The sequence below is a fragment of the Crocodylus porosus genome, unplaced genomic scaffold (assembly GCF_001723895.1).
Source record: "Crocodylus porosus isolate Cpor-Errol unplaced genomic scaffold, CroPor_comp1, whole genome shotgun sequence".
Classification (NCBI taxonomy): Eukaryota; Metazoa; Chordata; order Crocodylia; family Crocodylidae; genus Crocodylus; species Crocodylus porosus.
In genome coordinates this window covers 4,358,911-4,385,836 of record NW_017728921.1, presented here as the reverse complement: position 1 = coordinate 4,385,836, position 26,926 = coordinate 4,358,911, and the positions used below count along the sequence as shown (strand labels likewise).

Below are 26,926 nucleotides of genomic sequence, written 5' to 3'. Positions count from 1 at the left end.
GCACCTTCTGAGTGTGGGACCTAATAAGGGGTCCAACAACCCACAGGGTTTAGAGGAGTCTGTCAGGACTGTGACCGAGCAGCAACTTGAGGGCAGCCTCTCCTGATTCATCATTTATACCAGCAAGACATGGCAGGCGAGATTAGTAGGCGTCCATAGGGTAGAGCCAGCGTGGTCATGGTGCCCTAGGGATGTCACGGCTTTCCCTGGGGTGGCTGTAATGTGACCTGTTGCAGCACAAGAAAGAGAAAAAAATGTTACATGTACAAACACCCTAGAAGGCCAATTGCTTGAACAGAGCCTAGGTCTTGTCTGTGCACACATAGAAATAGTGGGACTCTAGGAGCTGGGGCTTTCAGCCAAACGCTATGAAATGCATGAAGAAATTGGAGAAATTGGAAGCACTTCTAGAGACGTAGACAGGGTTAGGGGCGTAAACAGTCCTCTCACGTGAAATCATCATGAGATTATCTTCAGATTCACTGCCGGGACCTGAAGACCTCTGACTCTCCTCTGCATCAGGAGAGGCTACAGCAGGGTCTCCCAGTTTGGTCTGTCCTGCTGCATTGGGAAGCTGGGCATCCCCTTGGATAATTTGCATCTCTCAAACAATATGTGAGAGGAAGCCAGGGAATTAACCTTTAAAATCTCTCTTCCCTGCTCTTCCAAAAGATGATGTTCAGGAACCTACAACATGGCTATGTTATGTAGCGTTTCTGTTCTTGTTTCTATTTCTGGAGGGAGATTATAAAATTGGGAAGGTAATATCTGAGGAGTGACCAATTTTGGTAGGATCCAAGGCTTAATCCCTTTATCATTTTCTTGGGGTCCTGGAATGGAAGGAAAATATTCCTCATAGGTGGAAGAAATTCCTCTTCACCAGAAACATGTACTCTCTTTCCTGCCCAGAGAAAATATTGATGGTTGCTTCTGTGAAAACCCCAGGGAAAACTAATACAACCTGGCCAATACTGAGCCTTAGCAAGAGTCTCTTCTGTACCTGAATATGTGGCCAAAAAACCCCCAAACCTGAATATGCAGGTGGTGTTTTCTTTGATCCTCCCAGTCTCGGGCTATGGGCTGAGGAGGGAGAGGAGGATCCAGGTAGTGAACCAAAGACTGTGGCACTGGTGTCATCGGGAAGGCTTTGGCTTCCATGACCACAGTCTGCTCTTTGGTGAGAGAGGCAGAGAGCTGCTGGGAAGGGATGGCCTCCACCTCTCTGTGCTGGGGAGGAGGCTTTTCTCAGTCAGACTGGCTGACCTGCTTCACTGGGCTTTAAACTAAGCCAGCCAGGGGATGAGGGGACTACTGCCACTGGTGGCCACGCTGAGCAATCCTTGCAAAGCCAGCGGGCCAAAGCACTTAAGGGAGCTCACCCCTGCCCCAGCCCTGGATCAATCTGTGGACAAGGCAAGGGCCCCCAAGGGGACACTTGTCTGCCTGTACACGAATGCCAGGAGCTTTGGGAATAAGCAGGAAGAACTTGTCCTCCCTGCTTAATGCAAATAATTATGACATCATAGAGATAACGGAGACCTGGTGGGACTCCACCCATGACTGGACCATGGGTATAGACGGATATACCCTGTACAGGAGAGATCGAGTAGACAAAAGGGGCGGGGGTGTAGCTCTCTATGTCAAGGAGAGCTATGTGTCCCTGCAAGCTGATACTGGTGACCAAGATGGACGGCTGGAAACCCTCTGGGTTAAAATCCGTGGGGAACACGGCACAGGGGACACGATAGTGGGAGCCTACTATAGACTTCCCACCTGAAGTCAAGAGCTTGACCAGGAGTTTGCCAGGGAATTGGCTGAGGCTGCACGTTCCCGGTCCATGGTTGTAATGGGAGACTTCAACTACCCAGACATCTCGTGGGAAGAGCGCTTGGCTAAATCTGAGCAAAGGGCAGGAAGTCAGCTGGGGTCATAGGATCCCAAAGCTGGGGTCATAGGATCCCAGCTCAGCTCAGCTCTTGCCAGCTCTATGAAGCTCCCTCCTTGTTGTCCCTCGCTGGTCTCTCCTGAGTCAGCCCACGCTGCCCCTTTTATCCCCCTCCAGGTGACCCAAGGGGCCAATCAGGGGACACGGGGTGGGGGGGTGAGTCTCTGGGGCCTGATTGGTGTGGAAAGGGAATCCCAAGTCCTCCAATCATCTTTTGCCCTTTCAAAACCCCTGGGCTAAGTCACTGCCAGCCTGCCCATCACAGTCACATGTCTATTCTTATCCGCTATTTAAGCAATGACTTGTCCTAAACCAGACTGGACTAGCATGAAACCATCAAATGCCCTCCAAGTGATCTTTCACCTTCTTCTTTTGACCTGTCTCGCTTATGCTTCCAATACCATTCTCACCTCTGCCATTCTCTCACGTGATCATGTCCTTTACCTCTTCTTCACTCACCCATAATTTGGTCAAGGAGATGCTACACTGTAATGCCATTAAGCAGCTGAGAGTCTATAAGGGGGAGGCCACGGATGGGAAGGTCAGGACCCACAGATCCAGTGGGGTGGTAGAGGAAGATGGGATGGAGAGAGGAAGGAGGGCCAGGACCGGATGGAAGCAGAAAAGAAGTGCAATGGGGAGAAGTGCCAGCAGAGAAGGCTGAGGAGGCTTGGATGGGGTTGTTGGCACTGGACTGGGCAACTGAGAGGGGCGAGGGCTTATCCCTGTATGGATACACTAGTGTCACTGCAGCTCTGACGTGTGGGTGGAGCTCATACCTCACCTGGCACTCTGGCAGGGGCGCTGGCCCACGTGGACATGGTGGTGGTGGTTCATCCGGTTGGAGTTACATGGTACAGCTTCTCCCCCATGTCCATCTTCTGGTGTTTGGCCGGGAGGGAGCTCTGACAGAAGCAATGCCTTGGCATGGTTTCTCAGGCCTCTCCCCCCAAGGCTGGAGTCCTCCCTGCACTCCTGGTCCTCGCAGCTGTGCCCTTGCTTATTAAAAAAAAAAATCCTAAATTTTGATACTGCCCCTTTAAAGTCCCCAATTAAATCCTTTCATTATTTTGAATGTTGAGTGCAGCCAGCATCCTTGTACTAACCATTCTGTCACCAAAACCCCGAGCTTATTTACTTCAATGCCAGTTAATACATTAAGAAAAGAAAGTGATCTAGGTGCAGTTTGTGGTCTGCTGTATGTGCCAGGAGAGGCACTCAAAATAAGCAAGCTCCTTCTACAGCAGGGAGGATGCTCCCCCCTCCCCGCACTGCGAACGGTCTCAAGACAAGCAAACCAAACCTCATTTGGCTTCTGCATTTCTGAACCCCAAGCAGCAAATGATTATTTCCTATGACTTTGCTGAGCAGATCCATAATTCCTGAGTGATGGGGGGGCCACGCTCTGAAAGCGATAACTGGGGTGATGAAGGGTGCGATGACCTGGTGGCACAGCCCACTTCCACTGCCTGACAAACAGTAAATCAGAGCAGCAAGGAGGCGCCTCCCAGGCTGCTGGTTGCAATTGTTGATTGCTTCTATCTGGGCTTTTGTTGTGACTCAAGGGGTGCCTTTCCCCGCTGCTTTGGAAGGGGTTTGTCCCTGGGACATGGGATTTGTGTCGCAGCATCCAGCCATTCCCACCTGAGCCTGGGAACAGCATGGTTTTCCAATGTGCAACCCATGGCCTGCTGCAGTGGAGAGCAACGAAATGCAGCATATAGATGTCCTGGGAAGGCAATTGCATTGGGAGAGGCTAGATACAAGAGACGGAGGTGCCTGAGCTGGAGAGGTCTGCTTCATAGTTTCCTCTGGCCTGAGCTGGAGAGTTTCCTCTGGGCTCTGGAATGTGCTTGGATCTAGGCTGCAGTTTGGAGGGCATCAGCCTGGTGCTTGGGGAGGAGGGGTGATTATCTCCCCTTAATTTCTTATCCTAGCACGTCAGTTCTCATACCTGGCTGCCCTTGAAGAGCAGCCTCTCCTTAACTTCAGAGGAAGCTGAATCGAGCCCATAATTTTTCCCTTCCTACGTCTCAGGCTTTGCCCCCCTAAGTGACACTGCAGAGTCCCCTCCCTTCGATTTCCTTGTCACCTTGGGGGTGTTTTCTGCTCCGTGCTGCCGGCTTGTTGCTTTCCTCCCTTTGGATTTCCTTCCCTTTGCAATTTTTCCTTGGGTTTTTATTTTTTTGGCATTGTAGCAACAGAATAGACCTTCTGGGGCACTTAACCCTTCCTTGGCGCCTGCGCGAGAGAGGTCCCCAAAGCACTCAACCAGCAGAGCTTTTAACTTTCTCGAGAAATGAGGCTTCCCTTAAGATGCTGTTTCCACTATGCTTCTTTCGTAGCAGGAAATGTTTCCTAGCATTCAACCTAAATTTCTCCTTATCAAACTTGGCCCCTTTGCTACCACTCCTATGCCCACAGATCACACATGCAAATCCTCTCCCTCCTTGGGGATTTTCATTCTGGGAAGAGCTCCATCCTTGCCCCCTGACTCTTAGCCAAATTAGCTGGACTCAGTTCTTGGCCATGTTAAAGCCTTCCTAGAAAGTAGGGCCTGAGCTGCACATAGAATTGCAGGCTGTATCATGCCATGGTTGGAGGAGGAGATGGGGAATTTCCCTGCAGATGGAGGACAGTCATGACCAAGGTCTTAGAAGATGGTGCATTATAATTTACTCTCTGTGCAAGTCTATGACTGCTTTATATTATACTTGTAGGAAAATATGGCCAATACCTGGACCAGGGAGAAGGACCCCAACACGCATGAATCTTCCATTGGTGCATTGGCTGCAATGCCACTGCAGGGATAGAGGAAAAGGACTGTGGTTGTAGTCTGCATGCATACTGGTGCCTCTTACCACACCCACTGAAGCTATTGGTGCAGAGTATACTGGTTTAGATGAGATGGACACAAATGGACCAAGACCAGGGGAGCAGGACGATTTAAAGTTAACTTTGCATTTATCTTCCTGAGCTGGGCAACAGGCTACATGGCCACAGCCACAGTTGTGGGCCTTTGTGTGCATAATACCACCACGGGAGACATTGGCATTAGTGTAACATCTAACTGGAACCCAGCCATTTCCCTACTTCTCGTGTAACCAGTTTCAACCCAGTAAGCTCAACACCCACTGTGGCTACTCTGAAATCCCTCCGACAGCGAGGCTAAATATAGCTCCACTCTTAAATAATTTATGGAAGGAGCAAGCAATTTCTTGTTGCAGGATTTTTTTATTAGGTGTGTAGAGTTTTATGTACTGTAAAATTTGATGTATTATTGTAAATTACATTTTGGCTGGGATTTGTAGGAAGGCTGCTGTTAAATATAAATAAAAGGCAATTGTTCTTTTTCAAGCATGGCTTTAATTTCTCTCTAATTCCACGGTAGAGAAATGCAAGCCCCCCGATTCTTAGAATCAAAAGAAGAGGCTATTTATCCTGCTGTTCTCAGTGATAATGGTATATGATTATGGACAGATTTAGTGGGTTGAGTGATACAATGGATTATGAATAAGGAGCGCTGCTTCCCTGGCCTGGGTAATTACATATCGTCACTTAATTTCTTCATTGTGCCAGTTCCTCATGCTCTTCTTGACTTCCTGCTAGGTAGCGCTGTGGTGTGCTGTTAAAAGTTCTGGTTTCACCACCGCCATTGCCTATTCCAAACAAAGGGCTATACAACGATTAGGGTTTCTGCTCCCAGGAGCTTGAAGAGGATGTTGTGAGAGAGAAGAACAGACACCAGATGACCCAAGCATTTCTCTGATGGCTGCTGAGCTGGGGATTTTGTTGCATACGTGCATCGCCCAAGTGCAGGGGGGCTGGCCCTCATGATCTGTAAGGTCCCTTCCAGCCCCAAGCAACCATGAACTGTGAAGCATATATTTTCTCTGCTGATAAAACAAGTGTCCTGACTCTTACTCTGTGCATGTGTCTGCATGTGAGAGGATTTCTCATCTGGTGCAGAATGCGTCAGGTGACTTCATCCACAATGCAGATGAAAATCTCATGCAAGAGATAGAAGGGTCCTTTGTGGAGTCTGCTGAAAGTGTCTGATGCTGCGGTGCTGATCACACTGGGACCCGAAGTCTGAATTACATGCTGCTGCAGAAGGTCCTCTAGCATCAGCAGCATGTGTGTAGAGCAGAAGGGAGTGGGCAGAGCTCACAGTGGCAATCCCGAGGGCTGTGGAGAGCAGACAGAAATTTAGGGCAAAGACTTGTTTGCAGTAAACTTGGAGCTTCTTTGACAGCTCAGCAAATCCACGGCTCTGAAATCTTACTTCTACAGCAAGTCCATGGGGTGTACCAACACAATATTAATGATATAGGAGGCTCTTGATTATTTTTTTTAAAGCATTGACTTTTACAGTAGGCTTTCTTTAACCCTTCCAGGGCAAACACAATCACCAGCATCCTGTGCTGGACCCTGGCTGCAATCTTGCAAGTTGATTACAGTGCAACAGGTTTTCAGATCAAGGCTGGAAGTATAGTACCAGGTGCATGCCTGTGGCTGCACCCCACCATGTCACTTGGCTATCCTAGCTGGAAGGCTCAGTGTGCATTCATTTATATACACACTGTACACAGCTATGAATTTCAAAGGCAAGGCAATAGCTTTAAAGAGCTGAATGGAAGGAATAGCCCAGTGCGGGTAGTGGTTTCATGTGGTAATATTATTTTTGACTCTTAACAAGCTGTTAATCTAGATGGACCCAAGTAACTCACACAAATCCTTCTATTCCCTTTCAAGTCCAATGAAAGCCAAATGATTCGCCACTCTTCAGGCAAATGACAACTTCTTTCTAATCCTCCCCCCAAGTTCCCCTCCTGGGTGAAGAATTGTCGTGATGAAAAGGTGGAGATGAAAGCCAGTTGCCTAGAAATATGTGTGGATGTTGGCGCTGGAGAATTGTATTGGCCAAGCTGCTCTCTCACCCCCTGGGTCTTTGTCTACAGGATTTCTCTCCCTGCTTTCATGGGTGGTGGGGATGATGACAGTAGTTCACAGGTGGGTGCTTAGGGAGGGTCAGTGCTTTACTGATTCAGAGCCTTGATGTCTGGCGGGTAGGCCTGCATTTGGAGCAGTTTCGCTGGTGTTGGCTGCTGGGAGACGTGTTACTTTTCCACCGTCTTGCCAGCCCTTCTTTACAGCACATCCTTACCTTTCACTTAGAGGTAGGAATTGAATTGAGTGGACCTCGTGGCTTGTGCTATAGGTGGGGTGAATCTGGGCCCTGCTGGGCTTGCAGCCTGACTGTGGATACATACGGTTGGAAAGACCAGTTGTGCACGGTCTTTGTGGCGGGTCAGCTAATGTTCCCTGCGTTTGAGATCTTGGCGTTGAATGACCAATAGCAGTTTAACGAGCTTACTTGGAAGAGGGTCCAGCATGGAGTGGCTAATGGAAGACTGGACAGTCACTTTGGTCTTTGCCTTGACTCCTCGTCTGCCTTAGGGCAGTGTTTCTCAACCAGTGGGACGTGAAGGTCGTGTAGGTGGGACTTTTAATGTCCTTTAAAATTTCCATTAGCGATTAATATACTAAAATGCATGTAAACATAAAAATACATTTCTTGGAAAAAGCTGGCTTTTGTTTTTATCATGGTGGGACCAGGGTTTTTTTTGTCAAAATGGTTGGTTGGGATGTAAGGTGCAAAAAGTTGAGAACCGCTGCCTTAGGGCAAATGGCTCCCTGGGCAAATATGTATTTTGGCATCCTTTCCTTCAGTTTAAGTATGTAGTAGTTATTAGCAGAAGTTTCAGAAATAAAGCTGTAATCTCAAAAGTTTTTTATAATTCCCCCCCCCCCCAAAATTCAAAACAGAAAATGACAAAACAAAATTCAATTAAATTCAATTCTTTAGGCTACTAATAAATGCAATAAGTCATAAAAAATTAAATTATAGCCATGTGACAAACTAAACATATTAAATTAAACACTAAATTATTAAATAACAAATAAGCTTTGTTCACCAAGATTTCAGGACTTGGAAGTCAACTCTGCATGCTTTTGCAGCTACAAACTCTGATGCTGCTTGTGACGGGTCTATGTTATGAGCCACGGCATTCTTGATCGACAGGATGGCCAGCGAAGGCAGCCTGTTGTCTCCTATAGTCGATTGCTTGTTTCAATGTTCATCGTTTTCCTGATTAATTAAATGGCAGCTTTGTATGGGCAGCGAGTGAGTTATCCGATGGTACCTGTCTTAACATGATCAACATGCTAACGCGATTAGGTTCCTGTGGTTTTGATCCAATTAAACAGGAGATCAACTTAGGCAGCGATTAAATTAAGCAGGAGACTCAGTATTCCCAAATCCCAGCAAAGATCTGTCCTCTGCTGACAAGTCGCAATATCTGGAATGACAGGCCAGCTGGGTCTGGGGACTCAGTGGGTGCTAAGGGGCAGCATTTGTTCAGGATGCATAAAATCTGGGAATTACTAGGTAATGAGTTTATAAATGTGGTTTGCCTGTATTAGTTACAGCGTGGCTTCTCTGCTTTGTGCAGCCGCTGTAGAGAAGGCTGTGCCACTAGGTAGCTCAGGTGTTGCTAGCAGTGAAACCATGGGAGCACAGAACTGAGTATGGGTTAAGCACCCAACTTCTTACCCACCTTCTCAAGGAGGTTTTGCAGCTCTCTGCCACTACAGCTACTTTGGGGGACGTAATGATGGAGCATTTCCCACCTGCATCGCTTCTCCCAGGTGTCCAGCAAGATGGATCGTGCTCAAGTTTACAAGAACACCAGAAGTAGCAGAACCACAGGCAACTGGTCTGGAAGGGACCTTGCGAGGTCATCTCATCCTATCCTGCACCAAGGCAGCTCAGCTACATCTAGATCAATCCCGACAGACCCCCCACGATGGAGAGTCCATTCTCTACTTAGGTGATCTACACCAGTGTTTAACTATCCTCATGGCTAGAGAGCTCTTCCTAATGTCTAACCTCAGTCTTCCTTTTTGCAATTTCAGTATTTGCCTAACGGGGAAGTCTCATGAATAGGCATGCGAATATAAATCTGCATGTGTACTCAGGCAGCCATCTTGAAAATGTTTGAGGTTTTTGGGCTGGGATGAAAAAGGAAGGAGCTGTTGAAAGAGGATGAGATGAAGCAAACAGCAAAGCGAAGGTGGTGGAGGACTGTGTGGGCATACAGGGCTGAGTGTCTGCCAGACTGGCATTTCCTGGCCCAGGGCACATGGCTAGTGCCGGAGATAAATGAAGAAATAAATTGGATGAAACACCCCAGGTGCTGTGTGACTGAGCTGCTAGGAAGCTAGGAGCATGAATTCTGCTCGCTCTCCCTCATCCAGGAGGTCCCTTGAGTCTTTTTACCGCTGAGAGCCATGTGTGAAGAAGGGAAAATGTCTAAAGCGTCCTGACATTTCTAGACCCGCCTGTCTGGAGGAGCGTGCAGTGTTTCGAAGGACCACAGGAGGTCACTGCTGCTTGCAGAAACCAGCCGCTGGGCTCCCGAGTGGATTTAAAGCTGGGTCCGGCGCGGGGTGCCAAGCCTGTTCCAAGTTCACTCATCCTGGAGACAGAAGGCCTTGTTAAGCCAGGATATGATTAGCCAGGATTCAGTCGCTACTAGGAAGCAAGTCCAGAGGTTATGTTGGAAAGGGGGATTCGATATTTTCGCATACGTAATAATTGCTCTTCAGCCGGTTGAAAAAGCTGAGGATCTGAAGGCCCCATGTTCATTTTAGCATGGGTATACTGGTCACTGCAGGGATCTTGGTTTTCTCTGATTTAAAAAAAAAAATCAAAATTTTTCTGATTTTAAACCCCCCCAAATTCACCTTTTACTGGGATTAAAATAAAACACCACTATTATAGATAGATATATCTATATAGACGTTAGATCTATCTAGATAGATAGATATCAATATTAATATAGCTATATAATTATATATTATATATAACATATAATAGTGGCATTTTGTTTTAATCACAGAAAAATGTGGACTGGAGCAGGGGCGGGTTAATCAGAAACTTTTGGACATTATTTTATCAGAGAAAACCGGGATCCCTGATGGTCAGAAACAAAACTAATGTGCAATTGGCAACCAATCAGAGTGACTGCAGAGATTTGCATACTCTCACCAACATGCATTCACTGCTCTGGCTCTTTAAATGTCCATCTCCCTTGCAAGAAAGGAGAATCTGGAACTTGTGTCTAGCGGAGGTAATTGGGATTGGATCGACTGATTCCCCCAATTGCGATTGGCTGAATAAGGAGCAATATGGCACCATTCCCTTCCACCATATGCAAATCAAGCCATGGGACAGCTGTTGAAAATTCGCTGGCAAGAGCTGCAGATCCAGCCTGTGGCTGGCCCGGGCTTGTTTGAGCATGGACGGGACAGTGCATACAGATGGCACTGGCACGGCTTTTCCTAATGGGAGACGGCTGCAGGGAAGAGAAGCCTATTTTCTAACAGGTTTACAGACAGGGAGGAAAGGAAGTCTGTGTCCCAATTTCAGGCTTTATTACAGCTTTATTTCTATGTTAAATCAAGAGAAACTTCTGAACAAAGCCACATGTTCTGTAACTTGAATAATCATTTCCAAGTCAGTTCTTAGACTAATTAGCTTTTAAGTATTGCTGGAATTTGTCTCCCTTTTGGGCTGCGCATGGAATCATTAGACGGTAGGTGGAAGGAGAAATGCATTCTGCAGGCAGCGGCAAACCACCTAAATGCCGGCAACAGAAAATGTGAACCGTGCCTCTCCCCCAGCCTCTCATAACCGCCTCATCTCAGCTGATCACCGAGCAGCGAGGGAGCTGTGGAGTGCAGGTAGCTGAGATCAAAGCGTTTGGAAGGACTGTTCGGTGCTGCATCAAGGCTGCTCTGTTTGTGTGGCATATTTCTGACGAAGGAATAACTAGCGTGGGAGGAGCTGGTGACCTAGGGGATGTTTTGACAGCAGCTGTGCATTGAGGCCAGGTCTTCTCAGTGATGGCGTCAAAGTGTCCATGCACAAAAGGATCTATGGTGCCTTTTCACAGGTCCTAATGTTGGCCAACACCTTTCACTGGCCTCGACTCCCTAGTGAAGAGGCATGCGATGGGTGCGAATTAGGGAGGATTCTTCCCTGACTCTGCTGCTGGCCCTGGTTTTAGGCCTTACTCTGTCTGGACTGTCATGGGATGGCTGCTCTTTTCCTCTAGCAGTTGTCTCTCCCAACTCTGTGCCTTGGGCTAGGTTGATCTTGCTGGTCTTTTCCTTTCCAGTGCTGGCGGTAACAAGACAGGATTGTAACAGCTCTGGGTAGCTGTTGAGGACTCTTTATTGCTGGAGCTCCCCGTACTTTCTAAAGGACGGTGAACGTGATTCCTGTGTTACTGGCGGGTCTTTGCCCACAGATGCAGAACGAAGTGGCTGCCAGAGGTGGGAATAAGACCTAGGACTCCTGAGCTCTGGACTGTAGGACCTCAGAGAAAATGTGGGAGCTGTTGGCTTTCACGTTGGGCTAGATTCAAATCAAGCTTAGAGGCGCCTTCACTTAGATGCCGTTACTCCCACAATGGAAGCATCTTGCTCTAGGAGTTGATCCAGGTCTGCAAGAAGAGGCACTTTGCTAGCTGACGTGGATAGCTTCTGAGGCTGAGGTGCCCTGGTCAGGCCTAAGTGATTTTGCTGAACTAGGACTGAGCTGGAATTGCTTTTGTGACTTCTCCAGCACTCACAATCTGCCTAAGCCTCCTTCTTACCAAATCAGCTGGCATCCGGCCCTAAAAGGTCTTTGTGACATCCTCCTGTCTGTATGGACAATATGTTGTGCGCTGTTTTAACTGTGGCGTATTGAATCCTCCTGCCAGAGGTGTCTCTCCCTGCTGCCTGTGTCCTGTCCTGAGCACTGTTTCCAGAAGGGACAGGAGGGAGAGAATCTCTCCCCGTTTCCCCCCATTTCAAGGACCTGCTGCTATTTGCAGGGTATTTGCAGGCAGCTGGGAGTCTCCACCATCAATATTGTTCTAATGCAAAAGGATTTGACAGCCGTGTTCACAGCAGGCATTAGGGAAATGTCCCCCTGCTGATTAGATTACCTGCTTCTCCCCATGGAGCTGGGGAAAATAGAGGAAAATCCTCCTGGGTGCTATCCTTCCAGTTTTTCTCTGCATCGCATAAGTCACTGCCGGAGCTGAATATGAGTTTTCAGCATGGCTGCTGTTAAAATGTGCTAGCCGGGGAGAATCTCATTAGAGTACGGGACTGTGCCTGGAGATGGAGAATGGAGAAATGCAATTTAGCACTGTAGCTTCATGTTGTAATGACTGTCCAGTTTGGAAAGGGGCATTCATATGTGCACAGATGGCACAGGGGTCCCTCAGATATGCCCCTGTGTGAGGGATCAAACATGGGCCTGCCTCAGCCTAGTCACGAGCAGCCTCCAGCCTGGCAGAAGACCTGTTGTGGCCAAGAGCCTGGGCTTGACAGACAGAAGCGTTAGCTTCCCCAGCATCCTGGGATAACTGTGCACGTGGTATCCGGTGGCACCTGGGGCACGACTGGGCATACGGGGTGCCCTCTCCTGCACTGTGGCATGACTAGCTGTGTCACAGGCAGTGTGCGCATGCTGTCCTCCCTGGCACCATGCCACGTTGGGATTCCCGTGTGTGATGGGTTGCTATTCCCCCTTCTTCGGGGTGGTACCGAGAATGCCATCCCCATTTCAAATCCAGTCGTAGCTCTGGGGGCCTTAGGACCTCTCTTCTCTCTAGCACCAAAGACCAAGGGGAAGCAAGCCGTGACAGAGTCCAGGTGATGTGGGGGTTTAGGGTGCAGGGCGCCTGGGTTCTGTTTCCAGTTCTGCTAGGGTCATCGCCTACGACCTTTAACTTCTCCAGGGTTGGGTGCTCCCCGTCTGTGCACAGACTCATCTCACAAGAGTGTTACGGGGCTCACTTACTGCTGGTGCAGGGCCGGGTGATCTCTTTCAGATGAGAGGAGTGACAGAAATGTAAAGCAAGGTTAGGACTGGATTACGTGGCGGCCCAGGAGGCTTTGCTTTCCCCTTAGTTCTTGTTAAAGTGATAGGTCAGGAGTCAAACGCCAGAGAGGCTGGGCTGAAATCACAGCCGTTCAGCTCCAGGTGATATTAGTGAGTCTCTGTGCCACGATGCTTTCTTGTAGCAAAAGCTGAAAGCACCAGCTTTCTGCCTCGAGACTTCCAGCACAGCCCTGCAGCTGGTGCTTATAGCTCCTCAGGGCTTCTGTAAAAGCCAGGATGGATTTCATTGATTAAAGAGCTCCTTGGCCTGCGGGGCTCTTGAACACTTGCAGTTATTTTGTGCTCCTGCAAAGTGCTTGGTCACTGGTGCTAGCCTGGATTTCAGCCTGCTCCTATTTAGCAAAATCCCCCAAGGGTTTCTACCCAGCCAAGGGGATTACGGGGAGCAGATGCCTGATGAAGCTAACATGCGGTGATGCATGATGTTCTGCTCTTGGGGCCAGATTCTCTTCCGTGGAGCTAGGGCCCCTGGTGCAAATCCCAGCTCTGCCACTGACTTGCTGTGAGAACTTGGGCAAATCACTTCATCATCTCTTTGTGCCTCCTGTTGGCTGCCTGATTAGACCAGCGCTGGACCCTCTCCTTAGCCCCAGGCCCAGTGAATATGACTGAAATAACCCCTCCATCTGCCCCAGTTGTGTTACGGACACCAGCATTTCCTGGCATTTGCAAATTCTTGCTGGGTGCCTCTACACTTAAATTCCCTTTTGTGCACAGGAGAAGGGGAGAAGGTGGCACTGAATGCAGATTCCCATACCTGAATGACACAGCCTGTATTTCCTCACTCACCTCAGCTCCCTGTCACTGCATGAGGGAAACGGCAGGAAATACCTGGCTGTGTCGGGCTGGTTGCCCATCAAAGTGCAAGGTAATTAGCCTCCCCCAGACTGCTGACTGCAGCACTGCATGGCAGCTGGAAGCTGGCTGCAGTGAATAGGACAGTGCCAGGGCAGCCGGGCAGGTTTCCAGTGATAGCAGCTGGGAGCCTGGTGCTGCTGGCCAAAGGTGGGAAACCAGCATGTCTTCTCCTGCTCCAGGTCCATCACTCAAAGGATACAATTCAGCTTCCTGGTGTCCCCAGAGCTCCAGCTGGCTAGCCAGTGTCCCGGGGTACTTGCTGTGGAAGCTAGAGCAAGTCTGAGCCAGGTATGGCTTGGGGGGATGTTACTGGCAGGTACTTTCCTTCCTCCTCCTCCTCCTCCCCAGAGGTCTTGTATCCTCAGATCAGATCACCTCTATGGTTCTTGTACTGCAAGAAACCATGGGAAGGGGCCAAGTGGGGCAGTGCTTATCCGGCCACGGGCCCACCTCCCCTTGAAAGCTTTAAGCACAGGGCTATCTTGCCCTCCTCAGGCTGTGTCTACACAAGACGCTGACTGCGCAGTTGTTACTAACTGACTATAACCAAGTACTAAATGTCTGTGCAGTAGCATCCTATCACAGTTGCATGGTGATGCTTACTGATCAGTAGCTTGTTACTACTCTCATCACAGTTCGTGCCCCCTGATGCTGCTGCGCAGCAGTAACGAGCCATTGCACAGTAAGCGTCATGTGTATACATGGCCACAACGAAGAAAGGGGACAATCTGATACATTTACAGCCAGCCCAATTTTCCAACTCTGCTGCCCCTTTCCCCTCCCACCCAACCACGTGTGAGGTTTAGAAAGGTTCCCTTTGACTTTTCTTTTTAGGCCCCACCTCTCCTGAGTAGTCCCACTAGGATTCAGGGCTCTCAGCTTGGACAGATGCTGGAAGGGAATGTGCTAGCTCTGCCCAAAGCCCAGGCAGTCCGGTATCCTGTTTCCAACACTGACAAGTAGCAGAAGCTTTAGAGCTGTGGTTCCCAACCTTTTTAGGCTGGAGGCACCCATCAATAGAGTCAAGGCACTGCTCTTTAAGCTCAAGGCATCTAAAAAATACAGGTTTTCAGTTTTCACTTTTTGACCAAAGAAAAGTAATGAGGAATTCTCCTGTTGCAAAGACCTGAGGTCGCAGCCAGGCAGAATGTTGTAAATGCTGTGGAGTCCTGGTTGAACCCTCCAGGTTTATCTTATAAATCATGCTTGTACGTCAAGCAGTACTAATGTGGTGCAGCACCCTCAAGAGGATCTCTAGGCACCCAGGGTGCCATGGCACTGCTTTAGAGGAAGAGTATTAGAAACAAGGCACGGGCAGAGTGACCGCTTCCCCGTCGGACCCTCCCTATCACCAGGAACAGGTAACAGCACTCACGGTTGTGTTGGATAGCCCCTCATGCACTTTTCTATCCCTCTTGGGACTTGGCTGAGCTATTCACCTCCCCTGGCATCCTGTGGCAATGAGTTCCAAACATAGGTAAAAAGAAAAAAAATCCCTTTGGTTTATTTTAAACCTGCTGCTTGATGATTTCATTGGGGCCCTCCCTGGGTCTTGTGTTAGAAGAGACAGGAAGGAACAGATCCCTGCTCCACATTTTCCACATCCTTCAGGATTTTTATAGACTGCTCTACTCTCCTCCTCCACCCTCTGTCGTTTCTTTTCCAAGCTGTTGCTGCTCTGCTGGTTTCCCTTGCGCTGTGGGGTATTCTGCAAAGGGCATGAGAGCTCCTGGTTGGGTTTGTTTTCCCCTCACTTGTGCATTTGGCCGAGCTGCAGAGCCATCCAGCTCCGCACCCATGGAAATGTCCCCTCGCCCTTCCCCGCAGCCGGCAGGGTATCGTTTTGGCTGCAGTGCCGAGGCAGCGCAGATGCCAGGCTCGGTGCTCTGGCTGCTCTAGTGGTGAGGGACTCAATACGTCTGTGCCGGAGCGGTTGGGTCGGCGTGGGAGGAGCGCGAGGGACAAACGGGGCCTCGGTGACATTCGGCATCACTGGCATTGACTCCTCTGGCAGTGCCGCAGGACGCCCGGCTGAATGTCATGAAGCAAGAGTCAAAATGACCCTCCCATGGGCCCTGTAAAGGATAAAACATCTCAAGAGCTTTGGATCCTGAAGTGCCTGCTGCTTTCATCTCAAGCAATGCGACCGTGTTCCCCTGGGTGGGTTGGGCGGTGACCCGGCCCCTGGCTCAGCCAAAATCCAAAGCTCAGTGCTCACAAGCATGCAGGCTGCGGAGCTGGTAGCATCGCTGGGACGGTCTGCAGCAGAATCCCGTGAGTTGTGTTTCACCGGCTTCCTCAGCCAGGAGGAGCGGGGCGATGCTGCGTGTGCTAGCTACGGTCCAGCTTTTTAAAGGAGATGATCCAAGAGGCTTGTCACAGTGCAGATCTCTCTGACAGAAGTGATTTGTTATATAGCAGAGCTCCTACCTGCAGGTGATATAGAACCATAGGAGCAAACAGGAGGTTGCACGGCACCAAGACACTACAGGCTGAGTGCGCTAACAATGCGCAAGTCGTGACCCTAAGTCCCCTAGGTCTGACTAAACAACCTTTGATGAGATCAGTTTTATGACAGCCACCTGGATCAGAGGTAGAGGCTGGTGCCCACATGCAGCAACCAGAACCAGAGCTGCTCGGGGACATTTTCAAGGGAACTTCTTTTGTCCAGAAAATTGATTGAAATGAAAACTGCTCATGAGACGAGATTTCCCTTTCCCAAATATCAAAAGAAAAAAACCATGATTGTCAAAATGTCCCCTTTTTGTTATTTTTAAAATGCAAAACGTCCTTGTTTGGGGCTGAAATGACTTTGTGAATTTGAGAATTGGGTTGACGGTCATTTTGAAAGTTGAGAGAGAATGGAGACGTTGTGTTTGACCAGACCCAGGTTTTGTGTTTCAGATCTTCGGTTCATGAGCATTTTCAAGGTGTCAACTTTTTTTTTCTCTCTCCTGATTTCAGGTGGGCAAAAATGTCGAAGCCTTGAAAATTGTCAGGGGACAGGGAAAACCATTTTCTATTCCCTCCTTGCCATGCCCCCAGTAACAGGATGGAGGTATGGGAAACTCCATACAGCTTTGCCTCCTTTCCCACGGAACCCAGTGGTATGCTTTAAAAGCCCAATAAAGCCTTAATATATCCAGCTAGGGCATGTGTAGACAACACGGGTGTTAATGTAGACCACCCAAACTAGAAAGCTATTATATATTACACGTTAATTATGCACATTTCACATTAATTACACATATATTATATAGCACATATATACACATATATAGCACATTTTAATTACACGTTTCACATGAATTACACATATCTAGCACACATTACACATATATATTACACATATATTACACATTACACATGAATTGCACATACATTATATGTTACATATTACACATATATTATATATTGCACATTAATCACACAAATATTATGCATTAAAACCAATGTTCAGCCTGCTGATTCAGGACAGGCGACATAACTTTGCCGTCAGACTCCATCTTTTTGGAGTTTTCCATCAACTTGAGCTGCTTGTATAATATTGGTTCCAGCTTGGGTAGCCGGTCCAAGCAGAAATGACAAAGTTTCCAGCAACTCCAGCTATCAGGCTGGGATCTGTTGGTATTTTATGGGTCTAGTACATCTGGTGCAGAAGTTGTCCCCTCGATGAGTCTGACTTTAGATTCCAATAAAAACCACATCAGATCAAGGGTTCTGGTAAAACTAATTTTCTAGCAGTTATTAAAGGCTGAAGCGAAGTGCTAACAGATTGGCTGGAGGGTGAACTGGTAAATATAAAACCCAGCATTTGAGATGAGATGAAATGGGTTTTGGGTGTCTGAAAACCATCTTTGCGAAGAGCCTGACACTGTTTGTTTCTTTTATTTTTTGAAAAAAACCTCTGATTTTGTTTTCTGCCTAAGTAATGTCAAGGAAACGTCTTGAATAGCTTTCTAATTCCCGAGGGTCCCAGAGGCATAACTTTTGGAAGGAATTAGATTAACGCTTATGAAAAATAAATTACAGTCTGAGTGCTCGTTAGATAATTTTGAACGAATGTATTGATCTGTGGCAGGACTGTCAGAAAATAGAAGGGGTTGGGGGGGAAATCACGGGCAGTGGCATTTCATCTGCAAACACACAATGTTATTTTCCCCAAAACCCCCCAGGGAAATGAAGAGGTGCTTTCCTCGGGGCTCGTCTCAGCGCTAAGTGGGCAGGCCGGGCAGGATGAAGGAGGGAGGAGGATGAAGGCAGGGAAGTGCTGGGGCTTCGTGCCTCAAAGCTGAGGCATGTGGGCCCCTCTCCTCCCGCACCTACAGAGGCTCTCCCAAATTCGCATGGCGGACAAGATGGGCAAAGCCCTGAGGGGTGTTTAAGCCTGAGCGCCGGCCGATTCCAGTCCTTCGACCTGATTTCGCAGGCCTCTGAGTCTTTTTTGAGGGGCTTGCGCGGTCCTTTTGGTGGCAATATTTTCCTCATACGCCACCGTCACGGCCAGCGGAGCCAGTCCCCCAGGCTGCCCCCGGGCCCTCCGTGCTGCTGCCTGCGCAGCGGCGCCCACGGGATCGGTGCTGCGGGCCGCATAACGAGTCCTGCTAATTAGCATACCCACAGCACCTTGTGGCGTGCCCAGCTCCCCCTTCTGAGGCAGTGTGGGATGCTTGAGGGCAGTGGCACAGACAGGACGCCATGTCAGCAGGCTGAGAGAGAGCCTCCATTTTGAATGGCGCCGTTACCAGACGGTCTCCTCCATTTTGAATGGCGCCGTTACCAGACGGTCCCCTCCATTTTGAGTGGTGCCATTTTGGACAGCGCTGTTACCAAGCTGTCTTTTCCTTTTGGCAGCTGTGTTTTATTTGTGCCCTTCAAATCCTCCCAGACGGCGGTCGATTCCAGCACTTTGCTCTTGGTAGAGCGGCCGTGGACTCACCCCTGGCCTGCCAGAGTCTCCGTCAGCTCCTCCGCCAGGCTTGCCTGCTTCCATTAGTTACCTCTGCACAGTCCCCAGGTCCTCGATGCGTGTGAATTCGTGCACTCGTGCTCAGGAACAGCAGGGCGAGCGACCTCAGGTTGCCCACCCCTGCAGTCACGGGGACCCAGGTGCCCCAGAGAAGATGCATCCCTCCTAAATGGCCCTAGGCTCTGGGGGAAATTCCTTCTGGTCACCCGAGAGGGTCATTAGCGCTCTCCATGGGAGTCGCGGCCATGTCTGGCTCTGCTGCAGGCGTGTGACCGTAGGTGAGTCTCTTAGGGCCAGAGTGTGATCCCTTTACCCACAGGAGCGATGCTGAGTGGCAGCAGTTGGCCCTTTGCCTCTCAGTACACAATCCCGCTCCCTTTCTTTCTCCGTGACCTGTCGCATCTGCTTAGACAGGCTTCCTGGCGCAGAGACCCGCTTGGCGTGTCATGCATTTGGAGCCACGATCTCCGTTTGGGAGGCTGGGGTACCGCTGCACGACGGTGGATAAATAACACGGACACGACGCCAGCGCCGTGAGGGAACTGCCGCTGTCTGTTGGCGCTTCCACTGCCCGTCTCTACACGCAGCACCTTTCGGAGGGCTCGAACATCGGCATATTCGCCCCCTCCTCCCTTGTAACCTTGCACTTTGTGCACCCCTGGCCCCATTTGGGGTTCGAAGTAGAGCAGCTGAAGCAAGGCTCCCTCGACTAAAAACTTGCCGCGCATTAACTTTTCAATGGCGCGCACCGGAGAGCAGCCGGGCGCGGAGCATGGCGGAGGGACACTTACCGGAGGTAAGCTCTTCCCTCCTCACGCGGGGCAGGCACCGGCTCCTCCCCGAGGCGCCACGTGCCTCCTCGCCCCCCAAGGTGAGGCAGTGCCATAACCGCGAGGGCATTTGCAATTGGGCATTTGCTTGCTGTTGGACAGAAGAGCGCTGCAGCAGACGCCCGCGGCGGCATCGCTGCATATTTGACAAAGCCCAAATAAACAGCAGGCCTGCGCAGCAGCACGAGCCCGTGGGAATGGTCTCTGACAGAGGCAGAGGGAAGAGTCACAATCTCGCAATCTCCCATCTGGAGACAGCTGGTAGAAGCCATCGGAAACTTGCCTTTCCCACCACCCTCAGCTTCTCTCCCCATTTCCACTTCTGTGTTTTGGCCGTGAGGTTTAACTGACACCGGGGTTGTGAATTAAGCAGCAGGCGGCCGAGGCCCGGGTGCTGTATCATCTTTTGCTGTAATGCTGCATTATCCTGTGGGGCGGACCGAGGCGGCGCGCGCTGAAAGGGGTAGGTGGGACCAATGCGGGAACGGACCGAAGTGGCGTGCTCACGCATCGCTACACCTTAGCGGGACCATCTCATGCACACAAGCCTTCTCTCGTGGTCCTCTAGCTGCTGAAGTACCCTGAGAGAAGGCTTGTGTGCATGAGGTTTTCCAGGCAAATATTGCAGGTGTTGCAGGAGCGCGTGGTGGCATGTCTCCTTGCATTGCATGGGAACTGCAAAGCTCTCCACGCATCACCCCGTTCTCCTTCACCCAGCCCCTTCTGGTGGCAGCCTCGAGAGGAAAGGAGACCCAGGGTGAAAGCAGCTTGTTGAAGAGCCCGCTCCAGTGCGCCAAGCAAATAACACTGCTAAATCCCCTGCTTTGCAGTGTGGCTGACCCTCCTGTAATCTGTATAAACACCACGTTTCTCCCTTAGGCCCTTGGAGCTTGGCTATAACTAATGCACTCAATTGCAAGATTGATCTTGCCTTAAGAGCGTGGTCAGCAGAAGCCAGCTCCTCGCGGAGCAGTGGGCATACGCTTGCTAGCAAACAGAAGCTATTAATTGATACACAGGAGTTTACAAATACAAAGTGTATTTTGGCCTGCGCTGAGTCATTAATCCTGCGTAGTTTTTATAGCAATAGCACTTTAATCACTTCTGCTTGGCTTTGGGTTTTTTCCCACCCCTCCCCCCATAAGGAAACACTTTTTACACTGGTGTTAGGATCATTTTTATGAACAGGTGCCAAATGTGAATGCTTTCCAAATGAAAACCTGTTGGGCATGTCTCTGCCTGTGCCCAGGCTGGAGTATGTCTAAAACAAGCTGTGCCACGCACATGTGGAGTTTCCTGTCGAACCTGGTAGTTACACCACTTGTATTTGAGGTGGTTTGAAATTCTTCTGTGGCATCGTGTACAAGCACCCCGTAGTGTGCGTTTGTGGCTCTCTGAGCCTGGGTGTAATCCAGCGCTTTACCTGTTCTCAGCTTTCACATATTTGCTTGCAAGCTGCCTGTTGCATTTTGCAGAAGAGCCACTGAGCAGCAGGAAGAGAAAAGGCAAAAGCGAATAACAGCTGGTTTTAAGAGAAGAGAGGACTTCCACTGAATCGAACGGAAACAGGTCAGAGCTCACTTCTGCTCTCTCCCAGTTTGGGATTATCGGTGTGAGGCTTGCTCCCTGAGGTCCTGCATTTGGTAAGGTCTGTGCAGCACTGCTGAGGCACGGAAGAGCGGAGCCCAAACCTGTACTCCTTTGAGAAAACTTCCACTGGGAGCTGGCCTGAGTAAGGAGAACCAGGTTCAGGTCAGAGCAAGCTCCCATTGCTGATCCCAGCAAGTACACGGTCCTCTTGTAGCCACCGCAGAAGCAACAGCTTTCTCTAAACAAATATTTCATTCTAATAAGCCTAGGAGGCTTTGGCAGAGATCAGCAGTCAGAGAGATACAATATTATTATGTATGAATTAATTATTATTGTTAGGACAGTCTCCTGCGGTTTGTGCAGTGTTTACTCACTCTGTTGCCTGCTAACTTCAGTAGGCATTTGCTTGATAAAATCTGAATTGAAAAGTATAGGTGAGCAAAAAGCTCCTGGCAAGCCCTGTAGGTGAATTGTGTCTGAGCAGCTGCAGCTTTTCTCAGATTTGCTCCATTTGAGGAATATACTCAGTCAATAATTTCCTGGCATGCAGCTAGGTTGTGACCTTGGCTTGTACCTGGTGGCCTTGCTTCGTCGTGTCTCTCTCCTGTTTCAGCAGATGTAATGCCAAGCTCCCCGAGCAGAACAAGATGTGAAGCAGCATGAAGGAGCCTGCTGTCACCCCTGATCATTGGGATCTGGGGCTCTCTCTTATTATGTGTGTACAGCCACTTGTACGCTTAATCTTGCAATGGAATCACAGAGCTGGAGGAGACCTCCAGGGTCACCTAGTCAGTGCGGGGTTCGGTCATCCTAAACCAGCCCAAACTGATGCCCATCGAACCTCTTCTTGGAAACCTCCAGCGAAGGAGATTCCATCTCTTCCCTGGGCAGCTTGTTTCACTGTCCTATTGCTATGACAGTTAGGAAGCTTTTCCTGAGATTTCATCTAGATCTGCACTGCTGGGTGAGCATTGCAAACTGGACCTAGCAGCCTGGAGAATTCAGCCCCCAGAATCAGCTTGCCAGCCAAGACTGAAAATAGCCAAGACTGAAAATTCAGGGTTCTCTTTTTGTGAATAGTCACTAACAAATGCTTAAAATTTGCTAGGTTTTTGGTTGAAGCCGTGTTGGTCTAAGGACATAGGCAGGCAAGGTTCTTTGAGTAGACGAGATGTCTTTTATTAGACCAGCTGAGAGTAATTGGGAAAAAAGTGCTTAGCAAGCTTTCAGGCTCAATTGCCCTTCTTCAGGCATAGGAAGTCTCTGCTGTTCTGAGGCTCCAAGGAATGAGAGAAGCTAAAAGTGTGACAGGATGTTAGTGAGACTGTAAATAGGTAGAAATATAGGAAAAGAAAAGGTAGAGCAATAACATTTGCTATTGCTCTGAACATTCCTGCCAAACAAGAGGCATAGCAAAGTCTCCATGGCAAATGCATGTCATGGCACATGGGATCACCGACCTTATTAAAAAACTAGGCGCTTGCTAAAGAAAACACATACGGGCACGTGCAAAGTAGGTTTCCACACAGCTTGAGTTCCAGCTTTGTTTCCCAGGGACGCACACCCTGGAGCTTGTGTTCGGCATCTGGAGATATCTAGACCTACTGGCTGCATAGTAGGCTACAGGTAAGCAAAGCCATTGCAGGAGAGGTTCGTGAATGTAGTGAGGAATAGGATGAGATGAGATATGTATCTGGCTCACTGAAAGAAGTCGCCATTTGGCCTGCTCCAACGAAAAGTTTTGCAGTGCTAATTCATTGCCTTGGGTTGGTGGCTGGGGAAGTAAGTTTTTGCTGTGAAAGGCCAAGACTTGAAAAACTTGTGCAGTGGAACGCAAAGCTTGTGTTTCCTTTCAGGGCTGAAAGCAAACACATCCGAGGAGCTTGACAGTCCATTAAAAACAAAGATAACGGAGCCTCTTGGTGTCTCTCTCTTGGCAGCAGCCTGGCTTCCCGTATTTACCTGATAACATGATGGCGAGCGCAGCAGGTACAAATGCCTTGAAATAAATAAGGGAGCTCTCTGCCCCGGCTCTGGGTTAATCTGGCTTGGGGAAAATGGTGAAGAGCACAATCTGGTAAATCATGCTTTTTTTAATGTAATGTACAATTTACAGTACAGGGGCTTTATAAATAAAGAGCAGCCAGTAATAAGATATTTATCACTAAGTGCATCACACAGTGGTTTATTTTCCATAAATTCTGCCAAGGGTGAGCAATTTCCAACCACAGCTGCAGTCCCCTGTTGTTATCGATGCCTGTGTTAATTAGATTTAGGTTTGTGTGTGCGGCTGCGGGAGAGAGAGGCTCTCTCTTGCGTGGCAATCAATACCTTCATCCCATATCTCAGGGTGCAGACGCCTGTCTGTCCACAGGGGTGGCATGTTTTTCCTAGTGCCTGCTCAATCAATTAAGTTTAGTTCAGCTGCAGATTTGTCACTGTGGGCAGCGTCAGACTTTGAAACCCTGCTGAGATCTTCCGCAGTGGGGACTTCTCTCTAAAAGGGTCCTGGCATTGTCTAGTATTTTAGCTTCTCCTCAGACACAGCCTGGTGTGGAGAGACTGTGACAAAGCCATATCCGATGTACCTGGATAATATGAGCTGATGGGCAAGAACCTAAAAATATTGAAATGTAACCTAGTTATTGAGAAAGACTTTGTATGAGCTCTGTATAAAGTTATAATGTAGATAATGCATCATCATGCTTGAATTCAATAGGGGTGGCAGGAGGAATAAATGGGGAATCAACACCATGATTTCCCAGCTGAGCCCATTGCGATGCATGCTTGAAATGCCACAGTTCGGTGTCAGAGATGCTATCTCTAACGTAGGTATCTAGGTATCTCTGATGCCCAATGAAGGGTGTTTGTGCCTAAAAGCTTGCAATTAAAGATTTTTTTTTTCCAAAAATCCTGTTGGTCTAATAAAAGATACCACCTCTACCACAAGCCCCGATTGCCATCTCCAGTGCAGGAATGTTCTAATCAAAGGCCTCAATCAGTTGATAAGTGTCTTGAATCCAGTGACAGATCATGGAGCGGGGGAGAGAGAGGAGAGTAGTCGCTGACTAGAATTAGACGTGGAAAACATCTTTCCTAAGAAGACTTTCGGTGAAGGAGAGTAGCTGTGACAAGAACGTGGTATGGGAGATGCCATTCTTGACTGCTGTGAATCCAGCCTTTCGGTGCGGGCTCTGAGGGATATGTGCATGACAGGTGAGATGGTTGGTTGTCATTTTGGACCCCTGCATGGCTGTAATCCTGCATCCTACCTGTTGGACTCATCCCGAAAGGCTGTTGTTAGGATCCCTGAAAGATTGGAGCAATATCAATCACTTGGTTTTGGTCAGTCCTTCATGCCAAAGGTCATGAGAGTGTCCTTCATCCTTCTCGGTGGCCATGTGTCTTTTTCAGAGTGATGCCCCATGATACTCGATAGCATTTGCGAGGCAGGCAGCAGCCCTGATCTTTTAAAGCAGCACAACTTTATAGACCTCCTTTCCAGAATATAAATTAGGCCCATAAAGCAGTAGCTTTGCTGAAATGTGCAATGTAGTCTAAAGAGTGTTTAATAGTGTGATGCAGTAGTCGGCAACACATCTGCATGCAAAAGGACAAAGGTTACCAAAGTAATTACCTACCAGCACTTAAGGAGATTAGGACGTACAAGGAGAGAGGGGCAGGAGCAGGTTGCATAGATGGTTTCCTGAACTCAGTTGCATCTGATGTGAAGCTATGACAAAAATTGGTTCTCCCTTTTGCTGGAGCTGAAGCTGACAAATTCCATTGTGACAGACCGGCTCCGAAAACCCCATTTGTACCACGACCTTTAGCATCTCTAGCTGCTATTAGCAGAGCAGACTGGATGGGCTGAGGGCATGGAGAAGCGAGAGATGAAACCTTTTCAGGAACAGGGCAGCCCTACCCTTTTACAAATTCTTGAAAAAGAAAACCGGGCTCACAAGATTAAATGATCCTTTTCCTTCCCTCCCCCCTGGGTTCAGGTATTATATTCCTTCTCATGAAGCAGTTTTCATAAGAAAGGTGACAAAGCTCTGCTGTTTTGAAAGGATTGATTTCCTATGAATGACTCAGCTTTACAAACCTGGGTGTCAGCATTGTAGCGTTAATTCCGGGTCACCAGCTCCCTTATCCTGGACGTCCTGATTGACTTCATCCTCCCAGACTAGCAGGAGCCATGTCCTATTATACCGTGCTGTGCATCTTAGCCATTATCCCCAAATTTCCCATAACAGCCCATATAGCACTGTGTGTAGCATGAAGGGTCTCCACACTGACAATTGACATGCAGATGAAGGTTATTCACTGAACGAGTATGTCCTCAATTCATATAACCCATTTATCAAAGAAAATTAACTCACTGACCTACTCTGCTTTGGGAAGCTCCGAAGTTTTAAAAATTGGACCTCAAATTCCCCCCTTGAAGAAAGGTCACAACTTTGGTTAGCAAGAGACAGCTGGCACCCTGGGTGCTAAGAATTCACTCTTCTCCTAGACAACAGAAATAAATTGTGGTGAAGGAAAAGGGTAGAGAAATATTTCCATGCCAAGCCACGTGCTATAAATCCAGGAGGCCAGCAAAAAGAGCAGTGTGTTAGTCTTCAGGTGCAGTGGCAGGGGCATTATTTTGGGAGCTGTCCTGCCAGACCATCATGCTGAGGAAGAAATGCAAGGAGAATCCCAAAGCAAATGCCTGGATCTGGACGGACTGTGAATTGGAAATAGGCATTGCATCAGAGAGTGGGATAAATACCTGCAGACACAATCAAAAGACTAGGGAGGGGAGATGCAAGGATTTTTGTGGGTGATATCTTTTATTGGCCCAGCTGCATCACTGGGAAGGGCAGAGACAAGTTTTCCGGTACAACATACCTTTCCAAAACACAGCTAATTTTTTGCCCCAACTCCTGATGACTTCAGCTAGGACTGAGCTGCCGGTCCTCTATGCATTTGGAAGCCTTCTCTAAAGCCAGGCAAAATGTTTTGGTCAGTAAATTTCCTGATAAAATCCAGCGTGTTGTCAAAAATCTAGGCAACATTAACAAAATGTGCCTAATTCTTCTGCGCGGAGATTCTAAGCAAGACATTTTTGACAGAAATAAAATGTGCCAGGTTTTCCACAGTGATACTTAAGAATTGAAATATTTTGGCACTTCTGCAAATGTTTTTTTAATATTTTGACTGTTCATCCTGTGTTGAGTGGAAGAGCCAACACTGAAAACGAGAGAGAGAAAGGGAAAAAAACCAACGGTGAAATTTACAGTGGGATGGAAGTTCAGGTTTGGCATGGGAGAACGCAGAGTGAATTTTAAATAATGAAATCAACAGAGAATTTCTCAGCTTGCTCATGACTGTGAAGAGAAAGAAAAAAGCCAAGTTTAGGGAATAAGCAAGGCATGAAGAGTTGCTTGCACAACTCTGCCTTTTGTTTTTTAAGGAAAGGAGTCTTTGAAAATGCTCCAGAATATTGTCTCTCTGGCTTTTTTGACTGCCCTGTCTCGCTCCGTGTTATACTTGGGGACTCAGCTCTTTGGGCAGGGGTCCGCTTATTGTTCTGTGCTTGTGCAGCGCCTGACACGCCGAGTCCTGGCCTATCACTCAGGCTCCTAGTCTCTGTGGTAATGCCAATAAAAATGATAGCCCTCTGTCGCAGAGCACTTAGGTGCCCTGTGCCTGAAAATAGAAAC

At 48.6% G+C, this 26,926-nt stretch overlaps 1 protein-coding gene across 1 annotated transcript in view; it reads left to right on the top strand.

Moving 5' to 3' along the window:
- Positions 1–21,018: 21,018 nt before the first annotated feature.
- CMKLR1 (chemerin chemokine-like receptor 1) overlaps positions 21,019–26,926 on the top strand; it is a 149,780-nt gene continuing 143,872 nt past the window's right edge. Inside the window, exon 1 of the mRNA XM_019538821.1 lies at positions 21,019–21,197. The gene's annotated coding sequence lies outside the window, so the exon portion shown is untranslated. The remainder of the gene's footprint in view (positions 21,198–26,926) is intronic.